A 12,808-nucleotide genomic window follows, 5' to 3' on the forward strand; every position below is an offset into this window, starting at 1 on the left:
CCTTGCGTCATTTATGAAGAACCATCGAATGGTGTAAATAAGAAATCAGAAGAAGGACTCAGCATGTTCGTAACTTTACCATAACGCTGGTATTACGGCGGCCATATTAAAGCGGTGCCAGAGATCGGCGAGCACAACTGGCGAACAACTAATGATATGCGTTGGTCTGTTGTCAGGCCTGGGGACTCTCAAAAGTTCATGTTTTTCGGTCAAATGATGACGAATGATAGTCGAAAGTCCCAGAGTAGGCCTCTGCTTGGCGCTCCTGGACCTAACGCTGTCGGCTCGGCAAAGCAGGCGGTACCCGGAAGTGAGACAGCGAGCCCAGGCTGTGAGCGGAGCAAAGATGAGTCACTGGTTGGGCGGGACCCCCCAGCAGCTTTCACAGCAGTGCCCGGACCTGGATGAGAGCTCATATAGTTACAGCATGGCCTACCAGCAGCAGTATCGACCCCAGCCCGCAGACGCTGACCAGAGCTTCGTGTGGAACATCTTCCAGAGGTAAGACGCGTGTCCGGGCCAGTGGAGACCACCGCCCCTGGGGAGGGGCAGCAGCTGGGGGGACACGCACTAGCTAAGCCTGCACTTGTACGGTGCCTGCAAGTGACAGTCTAATGCTTCTGTCTTTCTGTTTATAAAGTTATAGAGACTGCTTACCTAATAAGTACTCTAGCCGCGCGTTTACCTACCTCCTGAGATGGAATAGAATGTAATATCTAAATAAATGTCATTTGTGCCACAAACTCTTTCTCGAGTTATAAATATTCAGTTGCCGACATGTTCCCTAAAATAATGACTGTGTGTGTTCGCGCGCGCGCATGTGTGTGTGTGTGTGTGCAAGGGGGGCTGGCTGTGTGTGTGCGTCATTACTGGTATATAAGTGCCTCTGCGCAAGGGCGTCTGCGAAGCGCGTCCACACACCCAAATCGGCACGTGACAACTATAGGTCTCGAGAGTGAGACCTAAAAATACGATATACGAACGTCTTTAGGCGCTCTCACAAAACCAGATCTGCAGCGCACAGGAGAGTCTGAACACGTGATGCAAGCCCGCCAGCAGAAGTGCGTCCTCAAGGTGAAATCGCTGAGGTAAAGCGAGTAACCACCCCCTGTCCTCCATTCCCGGCAAACCCACAACAATAGGTCTTTCGCTGGAGCAGAGCTATGCGCTGCTAACAAGAGTGAGACCTAAAAAGATAATGGAAGCACCTAGAACTCGGACAGACACTGACTGACTCACCTGAAGGGCTGTGGCCTGACCTGCAGCTTCAGAGGCAGGCGCTAGACAGGGCAGGGGCAGGGCAAGGCTAGAAAGGCAGGCAGGGGCTCTAGTTCTAATTCAAATTAATATGGCCGGCAGTGGCGGCTGGTGACATTTGAAAGTGGTGTGGCGAAAAGTTTGGGATGAGTTGCTGGTAGCGAGCGATCTCAACCGTCATAAGAGGTATTCAGGGGCTGCCCCCCTGAGAAAAATTTGAAAAAAGAGTAGGCAAATGGTGAATTTTCATGCAAATTTGAGAAAGCATGTAGGTTAATAAAGCACTATATAAAACTGAAAAATAAATCTGTTATTGCAATATGTAAAGCCTTTAGATATATTGCAGTAAGTACTAATTACCACATAATGACATGCAACACAGTCGCTGCCATTCATTCCAGTCCAACAAAAATAAAATCTACAACTATTTTTCAGAAGATATTCTATGACTTCTTGCAAGTAAAAAGCCACTTCAGTTCTGCATCTTATAATGGTAACACATGAATTATAGTATACAGATCAGATGACAACTGCAAATTCCCTGGCCTGGTCAGTAGGGTTGCATCAAAGACAAGACTGGGCCCTCCTGGTGGATTTTTCTTTCCATATGTTGACACTTACACAGACTGCAACCTGAGGCTAGACATGCTTCATTCCATTGCCAATCTGCTCTGTTGTCCACCCTACCAGGCCGCGTGTTCATGCCCTCACAAATTGCTTCAATGTATTGCTTGCATTTGGGAGGGGCTGGAAAGGCTGCTTTCCCCAAAGCCATTTGTCAGGCCATAAACACTGAGCTCAGGATGGACATGAGCCGTAAACTACTTTTTACATTTGTGGAATGCATGAAGACATATGTCGAAGTTGAAACATTTCTTGAAAACAATTCAGCTTTCCATGCACAAATTGCCCATTCATCATGTTGCACATCAAAAATCCATGAAAATACCCATGCATGATGCTCCTGCATCATGCTTCAATGCAAGAAACCAACACATTGCAGCTGCGCTAAGTTCACTACTTGGCGCCCCTTCACTATGGCCACTGCACAAAACTCCTGGATCGATGCTGCTGTGTATGCCTATAGAAAAAGTCTTATGTACATTACTCCTTCATTATACCTTTTCAACACACCCATGCATAGCCCTGTGCACAATAGATCTGAAAATGTTCATAGGACGTCATACTCGCACAGTGCTACTCTACAAAACACTGCCCTGCACAGTGACCTGTATATTAATCCTCAACGCAATGGTTTTACAGAGATTGGTATGAACAAAAAGAACACAAGAATGCCTCATCAACAGGTCTCGATGCAGAGCCAACGCAACATGTTCTCTCACACCAGTGCAATATGGCTATGCCCTCTCACACTAACCCCTGCAAGGTATCCCTTCCCACCACCCCTGCAGAGAGCCTCCTGCATGGATCTCCAGTTCGGAAACACTTACTTTGGATGTCTGCACGCGGTCCCTCACTGGCAGCTGCACAGATGGAGGCCGGCAGTGATGGATGCTGATGGGGGCACGTGAGGTGACACTAAAGTAGCAGACTCTGTGAGTTGTCCCCGGGACTTTGGCAGCCGCGTGTAAGGCCCTCTTTTTCTTTGAGAAGCACCCTACCTGCACAACCCTCCTCCCGGTGATTGGTGTGCAATGCACATAACAATAATGGCCAGTTACCAGGACATATATGGGTGCCAACGGTGCAAGCAGAAAGTGACTGTGCCCACCTAACACGAGTGTCTTCGGAGCTGCAGTGACCTCTTGGCTAACAGGGGGCTCCTCGGACCTGCAGAGACCTCTGGCTAACAGGGGGCTCCTCGTACCTGCAGTGACCTCTGGCTAACATGGGGCTCAGAGGGCTCCTCGGACCTGCAGTGACCTCTGGCTAACAGGGGGCTCCTCGGACCTGCAGTGACCTCTGGCTAACAGGGGGCTCCTCGGACCTGCAGTGACCTCTGACTAACACGGGCAGGGAGCTCCTCGGACCGGAGGTTCAAGTCCCAAATGGCAACTCATCAGACGAAAGAGGCTGCCAGGACAGTAAAGCCTGGGGCAGATCCTGTCCTGGGGTCGATTCATGAAGGGTCAGTGTGAGGGCTGACTGAGTTGAAAGATGTCCACTTTATGACTATCACCTGCTGGGGGTAGGGTTGGGGGCAGGAAGAGGCCCGAAGGGGGGAGGGCATCGTGGCCTCGTTTCACCAACACCAAGCACAGCGCCAGCAGCAGGGACACTCTCGCATAGCACTGCGGGGCTGTCACCACTATTTAGCCTCCCCACCCCTAGACCCTCCTCGCCCCACATGAGTCTCACTAAGGTCGGACATCTCTGACTAAAGAAATACATTCTCCGAGCGGAGCGGGCTCTTTCATTGGCCGGTGAGTGACGGATGCCCTTTTCAGTCTCTGGTGTGGCTGGGGCCTGGTTTGGGATTGTTAACTTCTGACCCTCACTTCACCATGACTAAAAGTCTTAACTTGGACTAATGTTTCTTTTATCGCTCTGTGTCACGGTTCAGTTCATTGTTATGGTTGGTGCATTAAGCAGCCAGCTAGCAATCAATATTAAGGGCTTTGTGAAAAGTGGACATTTACATCACAAGGCTGTCAGCTTTTCATTCTTCACCGGAAGCTACAATGGCATCCTATATTATTAGAAAAATCATTAGCAATTAAATGTGGCTAATGATTGCATACGTACCTTACTTGCAAAGCACTTTGAAATGCAAATTTGCACGTCAAGTGTTTTTAACGGGTCTGCTTATTAGTAGTGATAAGCTAACCTATGCAAATTTAGACAGAAATGAATTACATTGAGATTGCCGATCTAGGGTGACCAACTGGCATTGGTGCAAATTCAGGACGGTGAGTGTAAAAATTCAGGACAAAGGGTCAAAATTCAGGACACAAATTCAGGACAGGAGGTCAAAATTCAGGACAAAACTTCAGGACAATTGCATAAGTTTTACAGACACATCAGAGGTCGCACAATTGTATATAAGTAAGCCCAGCCATATCTAGACATATTCAGCCATTTGCAAACCTATCCATCATGTATCCTTCCATCTTACATTTCACTCATCCATCCCTTCATCCATCCTTTAACTCATCCATCCATTATCCATCCATCCACCCTTTCACCCTATCCATCTGTACACTCATCCATCCACTCTTCTACCCATCCATCCATTCACTCATCCATCCAGCGATTTACCCTTTCACCCATCCAGCCATCCTTTCACTTACTCATCCATCCACCCAGTCGCTGATCCTTTCACCCTTCCACCCTTTCAGTCATCCATCAACCTCCCTTTCTCGACTGTTTCACTTAGCAATCCTTCCTTCCATCCATCCATCCACCCACCCTCCTTCCATCCATCCATCCTCCCATCCATCCATCCATCTATCTACTCATCCGCTCATGAATCCATCCATTGACCCTATCACTCGTCCATCCTTTCTCTCATCCATTTATCCTTTCACTCCTTCACTGGTCTATTAATCATTTTGTCCATCTACCTTCCCTTTCACTCACTCATCCATCCTTACATCCACCCTTTCACTCATCCGTCCATCCATTCGCCCTTGCACTTATCAATTCATCAATCAATCCATCATTTCACTCATCCATCCACCCACTCACTCATCATCCACCTTTTCACTCATCCATCCTTTCACTCATCCATCCACCCTTTTACCCATTCAGCTACCCTTCCACCCATACATCCAGCTATTTCCGTTTTCTCTCTTTCATCCTTCCACTCACTCATCAATCCATCCATCCCCTCCCATTATCCATCTATTCAATCTTTCATTCATCCGTTCACCCTTTCACTAATTCATCGAGCCATCCCTTCACTTACTCACTCGCCCACCTTTTCATATTAATTCTGAGCTGAGCCTTTTTGAGAAGAGGCCCATCAAGAACTTCACCCTCGTTGCAGGAGCCATTCCAGGACTGGGACAGAAGCCACTCAGGGCAGTGACAGGATCCACTAAAGGAGCCATCACAGGCGGGGTGGGGGGGGGGGCGACAGGAGCCACCACATGGGGGGACAAGAGCCATCACTGGAGGGGGAACAGGATCCACCGGGGTGGACACAGGGGTGGGTATGCAGTATTCTAGTATCATCTTGGTCTCTTCCAGGGTGGCGGAGGGCTCCTCACCCCCTCCTGGACAAGACAATGAGAAGACAGGCTCTGTTTCCAAAATGTTAGTTTTGCCCCCCTCCCCCCACACTGATGTACAGTACTGAAAGGAGATACTCCAAGAGAACTGATTTAACTGATTGTCCTCCATACTTTGTTAATCAGTGTGGGTGCGATTGTGCCATTTCTCTATTTTATTACAATATAGACTGCATGTTTGAAGAATCGAGGTTTGTTTACAATTTAGTGACAGTAATTAAGCTCTGTGAAGTGAACCACGTGCTGCCTCGGTGTAATCAGGGCCGGTTCTAGGATGTTTGGAACCCTGGGCAGAAAGGGAATGTCTCACACAAGTGCTTCCTTGTTCAATGAACGCAGTGCATGAGCTTGGTCAGCTTGGCTTTAAAGTTCACTCACATGCAGCTTCATAGCCTGGTAAGAGGAGGCAGTAGCTACATGGAGTGTAGATATTAACACACTTTGAATGACCCTTCTAAATCATGGAACACTTTGACTGGATATGCAGCATGCTGAGTCTACTGAACAAGTGGCTTTTCCAACCCATGCTATTGACTACTTCTGTTTTATCTACATCTGCACAATAAAAACGATTGCAGTACAATGCTTAATTACTTAAACTATAGATTTTATTGAAATTGAATGAAGCTTGCCCTGACACATGTCGATTGGGAAGAATGAGCAGGCAAGAGAAGAGTACAGGCCTGGGCAGAGAGGGGTCCAGTAAATGAACAAACAAGAAGCAAAAAGGCTAGCACACCATGATGTACTGAGAGATGGGAACAATTCATTTCAGAGCTTTTGCCTCCATGCAAGTGCCATAACCTTCTTTTTAATGAAAGCTGTTATATACTATCTCTAGTGGCCCTGTTGCTTAGCTACTCTTCCTCATGACTTGCTTCTTCCTGGGGACATACGCCATGGGGCAAGGTTAAAATGATTGGCTATCTCGATCTGTGTTCCATTTAATGCCCCCCTCCTATCCCCTCCCCCTCCACCAAACTTCAAATCTTCTGTCCTTGCGACTCCTGGGAGGCGGGTTCAAAAGAGGAGACCAGGGTGCAGTTTCTGGAAATCCCTCTTACAATGGGGCTCAGTAGGGGGTGCTCATTCCTGCCAGCATGGCTGCTTAGATAATTGTTGCTGTAATTCGTTGATCATCAGAAATCTTGAATATATGAGGAAATCATGCTAGAAATTTGCTGCACAATAAATAACATGGCAACATAACGTAAATTGTAAACTGGTTGTTTGACTTTCAGGTCTGCAGAGTTAAAATCTTCCAGGTCAGATCTCAAACAGGCGAGCATGCTGTCCGGTCAGGCATGGGGCTCAGAGGAAGGGCACAAACATGGACTTAAGACATTCTTAAAAAGCACTGCGCTTGGAAAGCAAATTTCGTCCACAGTGCTTCACATTGTTCCACACCCACATCACCTTATGTTTAAAATGCTCCTGGAGGATGTGTAAAGGAAGCACAGGCTTTAATATTAAATCACAATGTTACATAAGAGCAAGTCAGTGACCATTGTTGAAGGGAGGCAGATATTTGGTAATAGTACAAGTATGGTCACCTGGTAAAAATAACATTGGCCAAACCAGTATGTCTGGCTTACAAGAGTGCCTCTTCATTGATGTCACTCATCATACATATATGGACCTGTGCATTCATTCATCCACTTTTTGACTCATTCTATAATTGAGTCATCCATCTACAATACTCGACCCGCACTCGCACACCATCAACGAAGGGCCACATTAATTTACAAGCCAGACCTTCTTACTTTGCCAATACATATTGACAGACAATGTTTGTAACGGCACGAATCTAGCTATAAAGGCAGCTGAGTGCTGTACAAAATAGTATTTACTAAGTACATCATTATTTCATGAGGAATCTCTTGTCGCAGTCATATTAAAGCAAACTTGACACTAGCACAACTTTGTAAACAGTGATGGTTTTAATTTCTTGCACAGTTTATTCACCAAAATTTAACCATTGCAGTGTTGATTGCACTATCACTTAATCATTAAAAGTCAGAAGTAACATTGCCTTAGCAGAATCTCTACAGAGCATGTTTTGTAAAATGTACTGCTTAAAAACTTGGGGCAACTTCCATTGCATGCCTGACGCACCAAGCGGACAGCTTTGAATTGCACGCTCTGTCTAACCAGCAGTGTAATCTACTCAAGTGGGGTAAGAACGATATATTCCAAGAAATGGTTGTATACAAGACGCATTCAGTGCTGTTTGCATCTGAATGGAGCCCCTGCTCCTGAAGCTGCCGCCCCTCCCTCTGTCACCTTCAGCACCTCTTAACAGCTCATCAAGGGCTGAAGCCTGAAGGTGTGAGGGTTGCCATCCCGCTGTGCCTCTCCAATGCTGCTGGGTGTCTGAGCTTTGGTCCTGCCTCGGAGTCTGTTACACCCGACCTCAGCAGCATCGCAGTCAAGAAGGGAGGTGGGGGCCAGCTGAGTCGGTCGTGTGACCAGTTAAAATTACGGACAAATGGCGTCCGTCAAAGAATCCTTCACGGACAACGGACAGACGGGCGAAATTACGGACTGTCCGTGAAATTTACGGACGGTTGGTCACCCTATGCCGATCTATCAGGACTATGCCATACAGGAATTAATCCGTTTCTGGGATGCCTCACCTCAAGTCATGGATAAAACTTCGAGCAAGCGCGCACCCACCCACCGTTGGTTCATTTCATGAAGAGATCTGTCTCAGAGGCCCGGGCGGGGCCCGCGCGTGCGCTCTGACAGGAATTTTCTCACTTTTTTGTTCCTGTGTGCCCCACCTGACTCGGGCATAGTTATCCTCATGCATGCGGACCAGGAGATTCAGTATGGGCAAGGTAGTCCCCGTCTCCTGTAAGACCAACCAAACACGGTCTCGGGGGACCAGGTCAAAGGCAATCTTTAGGTCGATAAAAGCGGGTAAAGACTGCCTTTGCCGATGGTCACCACCTTCCAGTACAGGAGGGCCAGCCTAAAGGCCTGATCTATTGTGCTTGTGCATACCCTAAACCCCACCTGGAAATCCGACAGGATATTTTTCTCCTCGACCCAGGAAAGAATCCTCTCCACTGGGGCCCTTCTTGTAAATGGCAATTACCTCCGCCCCCTTCCAAGAAGCGGGGACGGGGGCCCCGTCCAAGAGGGCATTGATCAAGAGGGCAAAATATGTGGCCCATTCTTTAGGATTCGCACGAAATAGGTTGCCTGGTAGGCAATCTTGGCCCGGGGCCTTCGCCGGAATGATCTTATCTATGGCTAACTCTACCTCCCTCGCCACTATTGCTTGAAAGGGTTCGTGGGGGACAAGGGACAGAGGGCAACAGAAGGACTCTCGGTACTCCAGGTCAGTGACTCCCTCATATAGTTTTTTAAAGTGATCATGCCACTCCTGATTGGTGATATGTTTCGGAATCAGGTCAGGGTCCCGACCGTTAGATCTCCTAACCAAGCTCCAAAACAAGTCACCATTTTTAGACAGACTGGCTGCCTTCAAATCTATCCAATGTGATTCCTCTCAGGCCCTCTTAGCCTCAACCTCGACTCGTCTATAATCCTTTCTGGTCCGTTGGACCTCACTAATATTATGGTTCTTGATTGCCGATATCAGAGAGGTCTTTTTTCATCTAGACTCCCTATTGAACCATGCTTCTGATGATTTACGAGCCTTGGGTTTCTTATTGGAGTGGAAAGATTCCAGAAAGAGGGAACCTATCTGGTCAATAGTATCAACATAAACATCCCCAAAGGTTAACGCCCCATCCTTTTCTGTACATACTTTAAACAATTTGGGGGTCTGAACACTCAAGATTTCCCTGAGGGCCAGCATTTTCCGTTCTTTGATAGCAACATTTGGCCATTTGAGAAATCGCTTACAATTTGATGGTAAGTCCTCTTTAGTTGAAATCATGGGGCTAGTATTGGAACGGCGTACCTCACTGGGCCATATATCAATCATAGAGAGGGATAATGGATTATAGTTACTATCAGTTGACGGAACGATAATCATATCAACCCCCTGTCTCCAGAGTCTCTGTCGACCAATATATAGGCGATTCAGGAGGGGCATGAAACCCTGTTGAATGTGTTCGCTCCTAATGCATCCGAGATAGTACGCCCATTGACAGCCCTCAATCCAAATTCTAATGCTAAGGCATTTAACTGAATAACCAACAGTGACCATTTCTTAACAGGTGGTAGTGTCAGTGATGGTATGCCCCATCTAGCGCCCTCATCTTCCATTCCAATAAGATCGTCAGAGGCCAGCGGTTCGAATGTACAGTTCAAGTCACCAGGCCACCATGACTTGGGCACTGATGGGACAAGAGAGGAGTTCATTAGATAATGTGGAAATGATTGAGGATTTGGCTCCTCCTCTTGTGCGTCTAGCATAAACATTACATAATTCAATAGTGATACCTCCAATAGGCCCCCTCAGAGTTAATCTCATCAGATCCGGAATGGGAAAAAGGTGATGGGTAACCCTGTAGTTAAGAGCAATGTTAACCCAGACCATAAGCCCCCTACAGTAATTGCAGGTATAAAGAAACACGAGTAGCCAGATTTGTGTAATGGCACTAAACTCCATGTTTCTTGGAAAATACATAGGTCATAGCCATCTATGCAGCTATTCCAGTCTGGTAGTGATAATTTGTTTAGATGATCAGCTATGTTCCATGAGATTATTTTAAGGTTTGCAGGAGTGGCCCTTTGAGGAATTACACTACAGCTAGGGGTCAAAAAAGGAGGGGAGAAACCCCCAGCTCTAACAGAATCACCTATATCAATGTTATTAAGTGGCAGGGCTTGGTCTTTTAGTTGGTCAGTCAGATGGAAAGATGTTATATTTGCGTTAGGGGCTCCACCAGGCATGCTAACAGAATTAATGCTGACAGGTAGTCAATCATTTAACCTCTTGGCTGCTAATGACAAGGGTAACTCGTCATGGACTTTCCATTGATTTCAATGGAAATTATATGATAATCCTAATATTTGCCTTAGCAGTAAAGGGGTTATATCAAGTGCGGAATAACTCATCGTAGATGGAGCATGGACAGGATCACATCTCTTAGTAGGTTCCATAATGGGAAACCGCCTGAACTGTATAGCAGATCGTCCTGGAGGAAAAGTTCTAAAATCAAGTGCTAATAAGCCCTCAGCAAGCACATGGTTAGTAAGGGTTAGCGCGATAATATCTGTGCAATTGTCCCCTGAACTTCTTCTTTAAGCCCTTGTTATGTCCTCCCTTATCAAAGACCGGCACCCCATTACGTGGCAGATCCAGTGTGTTGCCTTGTTAATCAAAGAACCCTCATCTTCTCATTTAGGAACACTAACCATATAAACTCTAGGCTGGCTGTTCTTAGGCCAAGTTCGAGCATTATATGGTAATGTAGATGGTTCATCAAGACCAGATTTAATGTGTGCTCGATGAGGGACAGGGCTATGGCTAGGAAGGTGGCAGGGATTCTCGACTAAAAGCTGTTGTGTTGGTTTGTTTGTGTTGCGAACCACTTGTCTACTTAGCTGTCTCTGATTACTATCTAAATTAGATGAAGATGTTAGGCTAGACAGGTCGACGCTTTTGGTATTAGAGATTAGTAGATTTTGACCCTGCTGCACTTCTCTATGAACTTTATTACCAACACCCATAAGTGGGGGATTACTGGGTGGATTCTTAACAACTCTTAGTAATTCTTGCATTAGCAACCTTATCTCGCCTAGTTCCGATCTGAGGGAGGCAATAGACTGGACAACATCGTGTAGGCTCCCCACATTAGTGGATTCCCCCGGGATCCCATCAGACATAGTAGTTCTGACATCTGCTTCCGTCCCTGTTTCTTCTAGTGTATCTATAGCATCAGCTAATACAGAATAGCGATTAGTGTAAGAGATTACTAAAGGCTCCAGTGGTATATGATTAGGGATGGTTATAGGGCAAGTAGGCTCGGGCCTACTTTCAGTGTGTTTAACCGGAGGTTTTTGAAACATCAATGGTGCAATCAGTGGTCGGATGGGACTTGTGGTTTGGTGGCAACATGTAATAAGGTTGCTCGTGGGGGGTAGGGGGCAGTGTAGGGTCTTGTGACAGGATGCCTTCGCATTGATTGACTAAGGTCTCAATTCTATTGAGGGTCTGGGAAGTGCAAGGATATTTAGAAACTTTCCTGGCCTTTTTCCTTTTAACTGCCCCCCTATCAAGCCAGGTGCCCCTCCCACAGGGTCCATAAGTTTCCTTTTACCCATGTATATTGATAGATGGAATAAACCCCCTTGAAGCAAACGCCCTCCCCTTAACAAATACTACTATATTCTGTTTCAAGTAAAGTCAATGGGAGAGTTCCAATAACACAATCAATTACAATGGCTTCCGCTATGTGGATAAAAAGTACCTTTGCCACACTGTAAGTTAACAGAATCTAATGTTTGTGGTGCGGACGTCATGGAGGTGGCCCAGCCCAGCCTCTTCCGGGCAAGGACGGGCAAGGACGGGCTCGCCCTTGGCCCGGGCGCTGCCCACGTGCGTCTCGCGCTGAGGTTCCGTGACGATCGTAAGTGGTGTTTTCGACTCGCACGAATATGGTCGAGTCTGGTATCTATGAACCGCAAATGACGAGTTTAGTGGGTGTACGCAGTTTCGCTGTGCTGACCTAAACCGTTCGTTTGTTTCGTGGGTTTCTACATCCGAGCCCACGGGTTCCATTTTAGATGCGGCATCCATTTTGTCTCTTGCCCTCAAGTAGCCAGCGAACGGACGCTGTCCGCTTCGCGACCCTGGGATTCCCAAGACTCTTGCGGAAGACACGTTTCCTTTGAAAGTGTCTTTATGATAAGGGGGATGATACTGTAAGGCAGATGGCCTCCCTCGAGGCTCATCTTGCCGTGCCGGTCTATTGTTTTAGTCGTGCATCTCATTAGGTGCGTCCCTTTGATGCCTGCAGCTCGTGTTTCCCGATACCACCCCCTTTACACCCTTTCCGATCTCATACATGAAAGCAACCTCTTCTGGTGTTTATGATGGGAACTAAGTTGTAAACCTTTGTGTATCATGTAAACCTATGAGAGAAATGTGTATAAAAGGAGCGACCCACAGTAGCAATTCGAATCAGGCTCCGTGAACCTACGTTATGTACTTCTCGTGACTTCTGTGTTCCCTGCAGTAATAAACCTCAAATCTTTGACGCCGAAGGAAGTGTCCCGTGTCTCTGTCATTTGTACGCCGGAACAGGTTACCCACGAAGGTTTCAGGTGTTGTCCCCTGGCACCGCTGGGTCTTAGAAAAACCCAGTCCTTCAGTTGGCGCCCAACGTGGGGCTGCATCAGTGGTACCGGTCCAAGCCCGACGATCGTGAGGAACT

The 12,808-nt window shown here is 47.0% G+C and overlaps 1 long non-coding RNA gene across 1 annotated transcript in view; it reads left to right on the forward strand.

Moving 5' to 3' along the window:
- Positions 1-409: 409 nt before the first annotated feature.
- The window catches only part of LOC147685284 (uncharacterized), a 56,706-nt gene continuing 44,307 nt past the window's right edge, over positions 410-12,808 (forward strand). The window contains exon 1 of the long non-coding RNA XR_015300429.1: positions 410-501. This is a non-coding gene — a long non-coding RNA (uncharacterized LOC147685284). The remainder of the gene's footprint in view (positions 502-12,808) is intronic.

Source organism: Lissotriton vulgaris, chromosome 10 (genome assembly GCF_964263255.1).
Source record: "Lissotriton vulgaris chromosome 10, aLisVul1.2, whole genome shotgun sequence".
NCBI lineage: Eukaryota > Metazoa > Chordata > Amphibia > Caudata > Salamandridae > Lissotriton > Lissotriton vulgaris.